This window comes from Triticum dicoccoides, chromosome 2A (assembly GCF_002162155.2).
Source record: "Triticum dicoccoides isolate Atlit2015 ecotype Zavitan chromosome 2A, WEW_v2.0, whole genome shotgun sequence".
NCBI classification, from domain to species: Eukaryota; Viridiplantae; Streptophyta; class Magnoliopsida; order Poales; family Poaceae; genus Triticum; species Triticum dicoccoides.
In genome coordinates this window covers 350,137,766-350,149,656 of record NC_041382.1, presented here as the reverse complement: position 1 = coordinate 350,149,656, position 11,891 = coordinate 350,137,766, and positions in this window count along the sequence as shown.

The following is an 11,891-nucleotide window of genomic DNA, read 5'->3' as shown; positions in this document are numbered from 1 at the left end:
GTCCAAGTCTCCTGGATCATGTTCGGCGAGAAAATCACGTTCCCGAAGGTTTCATTCCGTTTGGACTATGTTTGATATTCCTTTTCTTCGAAACCCTAAAATAGGCAAAAAACAGCAATTCTGGGTTGGGCCTCCGGTTAATAGGTTAGTCCCAAAAAATAATATAAAAGTGGATAATAAAGCCCAATAATTTCCAAAACAGTAGATAATATAGCATGGAGCAATCAAAAATTATAGATATGTTGGAGACGTATCACCGCCTTAGATCTCCTCCCCTGCCGCTGGCACCCACCGCAATGGCATCACCATCATCGACTCAGCAGATGAACCTGAGGAGTACACGGTTCCAAAAGAGAGGTCGCACTCTTTTGTTTCTGCTTATGTTATGCATTGCTTAATATTACCTGCTACTTTATGGTCATGTTCACCTCTTAGACTCCAAGTCAGGTACAAATTAATGTTCAACCTTGAGTTTTAAAATTAGTTGTGGGGCACATATCGAGGCAGCAATGAATAGTATCTCTGTCTAATATCCGGTTGACCTAGGGTATGCGTGTGTTGTTCATCTTGGGTGGGAAACAAATAGTAAAGCAATCATCATCCGTCTTTTTAGTAAATTTAAGCAATCATCAGCCTGCTATCATTATTTTTGGATCCATCCACTGGTTGTTACCATCACTCTAGATTTTCGCATGCTCTCCTTACATAATCTCACTATATTTTTTTCGTATGCATGTCAGATATTGTACACAGTCATGCTGAACATGTAGAGAAAAAGAGAACAATTTTGTGTGGCAATACAAAATGCAGACATCGCTCCATGGTGGATTCAATGACAAACCCTCCCCCCTCTCCAGATTGTAATCCAGAGGAAGATATTTGTTCTGAGGCGGATTCAGACGCAGCTGGCCACTCCTATTTACCCCCCAAGGTGTTTGCTCTAACTTCGCATGATGATGTTAGTCATATCATGCATATGTTGCCTTGGAGTGCCTACTTTCGACATCATATATGTCATCTGCTTAGTTTGGACATGTTCTATAATGCCACCTGTTTAGTTTCTATATCATATATGGGAATTATGCAGTCTCATCTCTTTTACCCAGCCATAATATATGTGAAATATGCAATGCCATCCTGTTTAACCAGGCATCATATATTTGAATGATATCTTGCCCATACTTTTCTTCATTACATTTCCATTTGTCGATAATGTTTGTACATGAAACTACTCTTCCTATGAATCGGCCATTTGCGTGAGTGATGGAAAAATCTGGAGTGAAAACAAGGCCTTTAGAGCAAACTGTGCTACCTGTCCAAGCAGATCTCTTGTTGGGTCTTGATAGGTCCTCAGAGATGGATTCAGAGATAGATGACCAGTCCTATTCCCCCACCGAGGTGTATGCTCTAACTTGGCATGGTTATACTGCTCATACCATGCATATGGTGTCTTGCATTGCATAGTTTAGACATCATATACACAATATTCAACACCATGTTCTTAGTTCAGACATCATATATGCGAATGCCCTCTACTTAGCATATAAATCACATATGCGAATTAAATCATGCGATCCTGATTACTTAGATAACATGTATGTGAATTATGTCATGCAAACCTATTTATTGAAGACATCATATAATTATCTCATGCCATCATGTTTAGTTAGACATCATATCTTTGAATTATGTCATGCTAAGCTATTCAGTTTAGATAGACATATTATATGTGAAATTATGTCATGCTATCTGTTTTATTTAAACAATATACATGTCAACTATTTCATGCCCTCTTTTTTCCACACTATCTATTGCATATGTCTCTCATACAATGTACATTCAACTATGTTTTCTGTTTATCAGCCATTTGAATTGGAGCAGGTGATGGCAGTATCTAGCGGAGTAAAAACACAGTCTTCAAAAAAAATAGTGCTACCTCTTGGTGGAGATAGCACCCCGGTTGTACATGCACGAGAACCAGCCCTACCACACATAACCCAAACTCTCGCAGATTGTACCTCTACTATGATGGACAAAGAACTAGCTTCACCCAATCTAACCCAACCCCCAACAGACAATAACCCAGCTCTTGTTGACACAACACCATCTCCACCACAGAGCTCCAAAACAACAACAGTTAGTACGGCAGATCCAGGGCCCAAAGCGCCAGTACTACCATGTCGAAACCCAACTCCACCGGTTAGTACACCTATTCCTGTGGAGGAAGCACAACCAGCCATTCATAGTTTAACATCTATCATATTTGATGTTGTTAAATCCTATGTGTGTATCTTCCCATCATGGAAATATTATACTGAAGATGAAGGAAAATGCCAGTTGCAGGTGTATGTCCAGGAGTTATGTGTAAGTAATGTTATTCATGGCAATTACTTTGCTTTATCCCATACATTCTACCTCCATGAAGGTTACAATACATCAAATTTTCCCATTTTTCTCTATAGAGAGGGACCAATTTGGAAACTCAGGATGTGGTAACCTGTGCTAATACCTCTGCTATCTTAAATAATGCTTTGTGGTAGTATTGGAATTACCTGAAGAAAATGTACTTCACTGGCAAAGAAATTCATCAAATTCCCTTATGTTCTCCCGAGACACATTTACTGGACGGTGACTGGGAATGCCTTGTTCTGTATTGTTCCCGAACCAAGAATGTGGTAAGGTCTATTAGCTCATTTTTATTTTAAAGTACTATATGCTTGTGTCTTACTGTACTCTGTTCATGTAGAACAAGTGCTTAAACCTAAAGAAAAACTATTCTCATTTAAGATTCCATTGTTATCATGCATATTGCTTTGCTCTTGTATCGCGGTATTTACTCATAGTAACTTATTTTCAAATTGAAAGTTCCAATCGAAACTCCAACGGCACAATGGGTATGTTTACACATGTTTCTTTAACATGTTTGCTCTTATAAATACCTCTGTTGATTTCAATTTCAATTGTGTATACAGTTGACTTCTCATATCACGCACATTACGGGCATCACAATAGAGCCAATAGTGTTGTTGTACATGTAGACGCATGGTACCCATCTGAAATCTTGTTGTGCCGTGTAGTTTCCCACGCTTTGTATTCTTTCAGTGCTGCTTTGTCTTGAACTGATATGATTTGAACCGTGTCTCTATTTTGATTTGGCAAGACAAAGCTGTGACCATAGGACATAGATATATGTTTGTTTGATGCTTTTATAATGTACTACTTGGAAATAGAAGACTTAGTAGTTTAATCTTGTCCACCTTACTAATGAACTGGTTCACCAAAATGAGTTTCATATACTAGTACATGCTAAACCTGTTATGTGTCTGCTTGTTTCTTCTTTTAGAATGATGACAGAATATTAGGGAAGAGTGCCTTATTAAGCAATGGTAAAGGAAGTAATGGAGATAAGGTTCAGGATAGTGAGACATCCTTGTTGGTCTCCAACAGAGCTGATAAAACCACTAAGGAAAACTATCTTGAAGAAAGTGAGACAACCCCAAAGTCATGTCTTGGTTTAGTGTTCGAGTTACTGGCCACTACCGCTGGCACAAGCTATTCAAACTCACTGCTTGAATCAGTTCGGTTTCTTGAGTCTCAACTACAAGCTGAAAAACATCGATCAGCTGTATTGCGACAAGAAGCAAAAGGACTGCGGAAGTCCCTAGAGCATTCAGATGCATAGTTTCTGGTGCAACAGCAAACGTTGGAGGATTTTAGCGCTGAATAGGACAAAGCTAATAAGCTTGCTAAGGTTATTACCAGCATGGTGGATACCCAGGATAACGTTGTTTAAGCTCTTCTGAAGTTGTTTCAGTTATGGACTTGTTTTGCTGCCGTGTTTATTTACACTCGTGGCCAATTTAGATGGCCAGTGTATGTAATATGCTGGTTTGTTCCCTATATTTGCACTGATGGCGAACTTTGATGCCCAGTGGATGTAATATGTTAGCGGGTTGTAAATGGGCTATATGCGAATAGGCCGTTAATAGGCTTTCCTTGGGCTGGCCCGCTACCTTTTGTCCAAGTCAAACATGCCGACTTTTTTATTGGAATGGGCCTCTGTTTGGCCGTGACACGTGTCGATGAATCATAGGCGACTTCTGTCCAATGAGTGGATGACATCTGTCCCAACAGTGAGCCCACACGTGGTTCCTCTGGCCATTGTGAATTTTACACGTGGAAAATCCCCATTGGTCTGGGCTGCTAACGGGTTATCGGATCCAAACCGGAACCCGGTAGCTTAACAGCGACCCATTATGGTGGATGCCACGTGTCGGTCACCCTTGACGAAAGCATTTCTGTGACGCGTGATTTATCGTCATGGAAGTGGACACTTCCGTGATGATAATTTTGGTAATGTCATGGAACACTTCTACGACAGCACATGTATAACTATCTTGATTCTGTCATAAAATCGTTATGGATGTACATGCATGACAAAAAACGTGACCTATTGTGACAAACACGTATCATCACGGAAATGTATTTTTTGTAGTGCCTCCCTGGTAAGGCAGGTATTTTCTTAGTGACATCTCGTGCCCTTGGCTTGTCTTGGTCTTCTTGATCCGCGCTTTGATTCCTGAAAGAATGTCGGTGCACTAAAGTTTGGGCCCTTTAGCACCCCATACATGTACACGGGCAGTCGTAGCCACACCCGCGGCAAGGCCTGAAGAGGGCAATCAAAGATAAAAATAAGATCATTAGGGAAGCAGCGTCTAAGCCAGAGACCAGAGAGCAGAAGACGAGCTGGACTCCTGGCAAGATCCTTGCTGGGACGGCTTGTGAGACCCCGGCAAGATCCTTGCCGGGACGCCTTGCGAAGCACTAACAAAACCACCACCCTTGAGGTTGGGAGCTCTAACACCATCGACAATGTCGAGACCAAGACCCAGGGGTGCATGCACAGTGGCATAGAGATCTTTATGAAGACTAAAAGACGAAGTTCCCGGCAAGGTCCTTGCCGGGGACGACGGTGAGGCCCTGGCAAGACCCTCGCTAGGGACGGTTGCAAAGCCACGACAAGACTTTGCCACCCAGTCACCACTCTGGCGCGATGGCTGGCCTGCCAGCCTAGCAAGCACCTGTGTGGTGGCATGCAGATCTTCATGAAGACCCTCCCGCCTCTGTAGCACAGCAGCTGGCCAACCAACTTGGTGTTGCATGCCTCGTTGCCCTAGATGCGTGTCGAGACGGAGTGGGGCGGCGACTGACGGGACGCGCTTTGTTCCCTTCCCTGATAAAGCTGAGGGGCACGTAAGCAGCACATTTAATGCGTTTGTCCTAAGACGGTGATAAACATAGACACTGTAGTTGCTTTACACCTCATGTATGCCACTGTGGCCACCCCTTGGACATATAAAAGGAGGCCCACGGTGTACTGGAGGAGGATTCATACTTTTGAACCTCTCGGCCCAGCTTGCATGCATAGCAGGGAGCCGAAGCTCAAGAACACAAAATATACACTCAAGCAGGACTAGGGTTTTACGCTGCTCAGCGGCCCGAACCTGGGTAAAAATCCGTCGTGTTGATCATTAGATCTGCTCTTTGCACACCCCTCTTCCCTGCCAAACCGTAGAAGAGATCCACATGATCCCATAGGTGTCGTTTCCACCGACATCTTTGGTGCGCCAGGCAGGGGTGAAGAGTTCGGGAAACCTAATCTAGCGGTTAGCACGTCGTTTCCTTGAGCACCATGGCTTCCAAGAAGAAGGGGATCACGGCGATCGGTTCGTCTGGAGCCGTTCCGACCGTGCCAGCACGAACGGGCGACGGGATAGTCACGGATGGTGGTGGAGGTGCGGATCACAGGCATCCACAATATTAAGGCAAAAGAAGCCTGGCAAGCGGCATCGTTCGTGCCCGAGACGACGAGCCGCACGCTGCCGCGTCCAAGAATGGAGTTGTGCCACCTACGGGCGACAAGGGGACCTCCAAGGGCGGAGCCGTGCTTCCTACGGGTGGCGCGGTGACCTCCAAGACACCCCCGACGGTGCCCGCGCTGCGGTCCTCCCAGGTTGCACGCGATGAGCAGCTCCGTGACACTGGTGACCCTCGGCGCCGCCACAGGAAGAGCCCTCTGCGTCATTCTCGAGATGCGCCGGGCCGGCATGCATGCCAAGATGCTAGACAAGATGGCGCACGACCGCGGAACCGTGAAGCTGCTCCTTCTAACATAGTTAGAAGTCCGAGCACCTCTCGTTCCTCGCGTTTGTCGCTGCCACCTACGCCAGGAGAAGCATTAGCGTGAGCGCAGCTACTCCTCGACTTCCCTCCTAGCGCGGAGAAGCAAGAGGAATTCAGTGCTGCCATCCAAAGCCTTATTGGCTGCACCAATAAGGATCGATATCAGGAGGCGGGCCCTTCGCTTCGCGGTCCACCGAGACGGCGCGCGCTGGCGGCGGACGGGCCAGGGGAGCCGCAACTACGGTGCACTCCCCTACACCACGACAGCAACGGTTGCCACCTCGGCAGGTTGATGGCCGTGATGATAGATCCACGGCGTCGTCCGATCCACGAGCTCATCGCAACCAACGTCAAGTCCATCGGAAGCGGGTTAAAGAGGACGCTCGAACTACCATCGAGCGGAGACGAGAAGCGCGCCATCAATCTGATAGGCGTGAAGGGCCCACTGAATACAGGCCTGCGTCGGGGGATTCAGATGACCTGCCTTGCAAGGTAGGTTGTCGAGCTTTCACCCGTGAGCTGTGGTAGTTCCAGTGGCCCACTACCCGCACATTCAAACCAGAGGTCCTGGAGAAGTACGATGGCAAGACTCATCCGTCTGAGTTTCTGAGCGTGTACACCATCGTGATGTGCTACCTCTTGAGCATGCGTTGGTTTTCCCTTGAAGAGGAAAGGGTGATGCAGCATAGGAGCGTAAGTATTTCCCTGAGTTTTTGAGAACCAAGGTATCAATCCAGTAGGAGATAACACACAAGTCACCTAGTACCTATACAAACAAACAAGAATCTTGCAACCAACGCGATAAAGGGGTTGTCAATCCCTTCACGGTCACTTACGAGAGTGAGATCTGATAGAGATAATAAGATAAATATTTTTGGTATTTTTTGTATAGATTGGAAAATAAAGATTGCAAAATAGAAATAGCAAATTGATAGGAAAATAATATGATGGAAGATAGACCCAGGGGCCATAGGTTTCACTAGTGGCTTCTCTCAAGATAGCAATTTCTATGGTGGGTGAACAAATTACTGTTGAGCAATTGATAGAAAAGCGAATAGTTATGAGAATATCTAGGCATGATCATGTATATAGGCATCACATCCGCGACAAGTAGACCAAAACGATTATGCATCTACTACTATTACTCCACACATCGACCGCTATCCAGCATGCATCTAGAGTATTAAGTTCATAAGAACAGAGTAACGCATTAGGCAAGATGACATGATGTAGAGGGATAAACTCGAGCAATATGATATAAACCCCATCTTTTTATCCTCGATGGCAACAATACAATACCCGCCTTGCCGTGCCTGCTATCACTGGGAAAGGACACCGCAAGATTGAACCCAAAGCTAAGCACTTCTCCCATTGCAAGAACGATCAATCTAGTAGGTCAAACCAAACTGATAATTTGAAGAGACTTGCAAAGATATTTAAATCATGCATAAAAGATTTCAGAGAAGAATCAAATATTGTTCATAGATAATCTTGATCATAAACCCACAATTCATTGGATCTCGACAAACACACCGCAAAAGAATTACATCGAATAGATCTCCAAGAGGATCGAGGAGAATTTTGTATTGAGATCCAAAGAGAGAGAAGAAGCCATCTAGCTAATAACTATGGACCTGAAGGTCTGTGGTAAACTACTCACATATCATCGGAGAGGCTATGGTCTTGATGTAGAAGCCCTCCGTGATCGATTCCCCCTCCGGCGGAGCGCCGAAAAAGGCCCCAAGATGGGATCTCACGGGTACAGATGGTTGCGGCGGTGGAAATAGGGTTTCATGGTTCTCCTGGATGTTTTCAGGGTATATGGGTATATATAGGAGGAAGAAGTACGTTGGTGGAGCTGCAAGGGGCCCACAAGGGTGGGGGCACGCCTGCCCTCCTTGGGCGCGCCCCCTACCTCGTGGCCTCCTCACTTCTTTCTTGATGGCTACTCCAAGTCTCCTGGATCATGTTTGTTTCAAAAATAACTCTCCTGATGGTTTCATTCCGTTTGGATTCCGTTTGATATTCCTTTTCTGCGAAACACTGAAATAGGCAAAAAAACAGCAATTTGCACTGGGCCTTTGGTTAGTACGTTTGGCCCAAAAATAATATAAAAAGGTAAATTAAAGCCCATTAAACATCCAAAACAGATAATATAATAGCATGGAACAATGAAAAATTATAGATACGTTGGAGACGTATCAAGCATCCCCAAGCTTAATTCCCACTCATCCTCGAGTAGGTAAATGATAAAAACAGAATTTTTGATGTGGAATGCCACCTAGCATAATTCTGAATGTAATTTTCTTTATTGTGGCATGAATGTTCAGATCCGAAAGATTCGAGACAAAAGTTTAATATTAACATAAAAATAATAATACGTCAAGCATACTAATAAAGCAATCATGTCTTCTCAAAATAACAAGGCCAAAGATAGTTATCCCTACAAAATCATATAGTCTGGCTATGCTCCATCTTCACCACACAAAATATTTAAATCATGCACAGCCCCAATGACAAGCCAAGAAATTGTTTCATAATTTTGATGTTCTCAAACTTTTTCAATCTTCACGCAATATATGAGCGTGAGCCATGGATATAGCACTATAGGTGGAATAGAATGGTTGTGTGGATAAGACAAAGGAGAAGATAGTCTCACATCAACTAGGCGTATCAACGGGCTATGGAGATGCCCATCAATAGATATCAATGTGAGTGAGTAGGGATTGCCATGCAACGGATGCACTAGACCTATAAGTGTATGAAAGCTCAACAAAAGAAACTAAGTGGGTGTGCATCCAACTTGCTTGCTCACGAAGACCTAGGGCATGTTGAGGAAGCCCATCATTGGAATATACAAGCCAAGTTCTATAATGTGAAATTCCCACTAGTATATTAAAGTGACAACAAAGGAGACTCTATCTTGAAGATCATGGTGCTACTTTGAAGCACAAGTGTGGTAAAAGGATAGTAACATTGTGCCTTCTCTCTTTTTCTCTCATTTTTTTATTTGGGCCATTTTCTCTTTTTTATGACCTCTTTTTTTGTTTTCATCCGGAGTCTCATCCCAACTTGTGGGGGAATCATAGTCTCCATCATCCTTTCCTCACTTGGGACAATGCTCTAATAATGATGATCATCACACTTTTATTTACTTACAACTCAAGAATTACAACTCGATACTTAGAACAAAATATGACTCTATATGAATGCCTCCAGCGGTGTACCGGGATTTGCAATGAATCAAGAGTGACACGTATGAAAGACTTATGAATGGTGGCTTTGGCACAAATACGATGTCAACTACATGATCATGCAAAGCAATATGACAATGATGAAGCGTGTCATAATAAATGGAACGGTGGTAGGTTGCATGGCAATATATGTCGGAATGGCTATGGAAATGCCATAATAGGTAGGTATGGTGGCTGTTTTGAGGAAACTATATGGTGGGTTTATGGTACCGACGAAAGTTGCGCGGTTAGAGTGGCTAGCAATGGTGGAAGGGTGAGAGTGTGTATAATCCATGGACTCATTAGTCATAAAGAACTCACATACTTATTGCAAAAATCTATTAGTTATTGAAACAAAGTACTATGCGCATGCTTCTAGGGGGATAGATTGGTAGGAAAAGACCATCGCTCATCCCCGACCGCCACTCATAAGGAAGACAGTCCATAAATAAATCATGCTCCGACTTCATCACATAACGGTTCACCATACGTGCATGCTACGGGAATCACAAACTTAAACACAAGTATTTCTCAAATTCACAACTACTCAACTAGCATGACTTTAATATCACCATCTTCATATCTCAAAACAATCATCAAGTATCAAACTTCTCATAGTATTCAATGCACTTTTTATGATAGTTTTTATTATACCCATCCTGGATGCCTATCATATTAGGACTAATTTTATAACCAAAGAAAATTACCATGCTGTTCTAAAGGACTCTCAAAATAATATAAGTGAAGCATGGGAGATCAATAATTTCTATAAAATAAAACCACCACCATGCTCTAAAAAGATATAAGTGAAGCACTAGAGCAAAATTATCTAGCTCAAAAGATATAAGTGAAGCACATAGAGTATTCTAATAAATTCCGATTCATGTGTGTTTCTCTCAAAAGGTGTATACACCAAGGATGATTGTGGTAAACTAAAAACAAAGAATCAAGTCATACAAGACGCTCCAAGCAAAGCACATATCATGTGGTGAATAAAAATATAGCCTCAAGTAAAGTTACCGATGGACGAAGACGAAAGAGGGGATGCCTTGCGGGGCATACCCAAGCTTAGGCTTTTGGTTGTCCTTGGATTTTACCTTGGGGTGCCTTGGGCATACCCAAGCTTAGGCTCTTGCCACTCCTTGTTCCAAATCCATCAAATCTTTACCCAAAAACTTGAAAACTTCACAACACAAAACTCAACAGAGAATCTCATGAGCTCCGTTAGTATAAGAAAACAAATCACCACTTAAGGTACTGTAATGAACTCATTATTTATTTATATTGGTGTTAAACATACTGTATTCCAACTTGTTTATGGTTCATACCCCCCGATACTACCCATAGATTCATCAAAATAAGCAAACAACACACGAAAAAACAGAATCTGTCAAAAACAGAACAGTCTGTAGTAATCTGTAGGTTTCGAATACTTATGTAACTAAAAAAATCCTACCAAATTAGGAAGACCTGAATAATTTGTATATTGATCTACTGCAGTTGGAATTGGTATTCTATCGCTCTCTGGTTAAAAATTAAAATTATTCTCGTGAGTGCATACTTTCTGTTTTTTTCAGCAAGATCAAACAACAATCATCCAAGAAGATCCTAAAGGCTTTACTTGGCACAAACGCTTAAAACATAAAAAACACAATCATGACAGAGGCTAGATAAATTATTTACTACTAAACAGGAACAAAAAGTAAAGAACTAAAATAAAATTGGTTTGCCTCCCAACAAGTGCTATCGTTTAACGCCCCTAGCTAGGCATTGATAATTTCAATGATGCTCACATGAAAGACAAGAATTGAAGCAAAAAGAGAGTATCATATAGCATGTGAAAAGCACATCTAAGTCTAACATACCTCCTATGCATAGGCATCTTATAGGCAAACAAATTATCATAGCAAGCAAAAACTAGCATATGCAAGGAAGAGGAAATAAACAATAGCAATCTCAACATACCGAGAGGTAATTTAGCAACATGAAAATCTCTACAACCATATTTCCCTCTATCATAATAATTACATGTGGGATCATAATCAAATTCAACAATATAGCTATCATATAAAATGTTCTCAACATAATCGACATGCATGCAAAGTTGACACTCTTCCAAAATAGTGGGATTAACAATAACTAAAGTCATGACCTCTCCAAACCCACTTTTATCAAAAAGTTCATAAGATTGAACATTCCCCAAATCTGTGGGATCTAAAGTTGACACTCTTCCAAACCCACTTTCAATAATATTGCAACCACTATTATCAATCTCATATTCATCACGGGGCTTAAATAAATTTTCAAGATCATAAGAAGAATCACCCCAATCATGATCATTGCAACAAGTAGCGAACATAGAAAAACTAGCATCCCCAAGCTTAGGGTTTTGCATATTATTATCACAATTTGCGTTCATAGAATTTATAATAACATCATTGCAATCATGCTTTTTATTGAAAGATCTATCGTGAA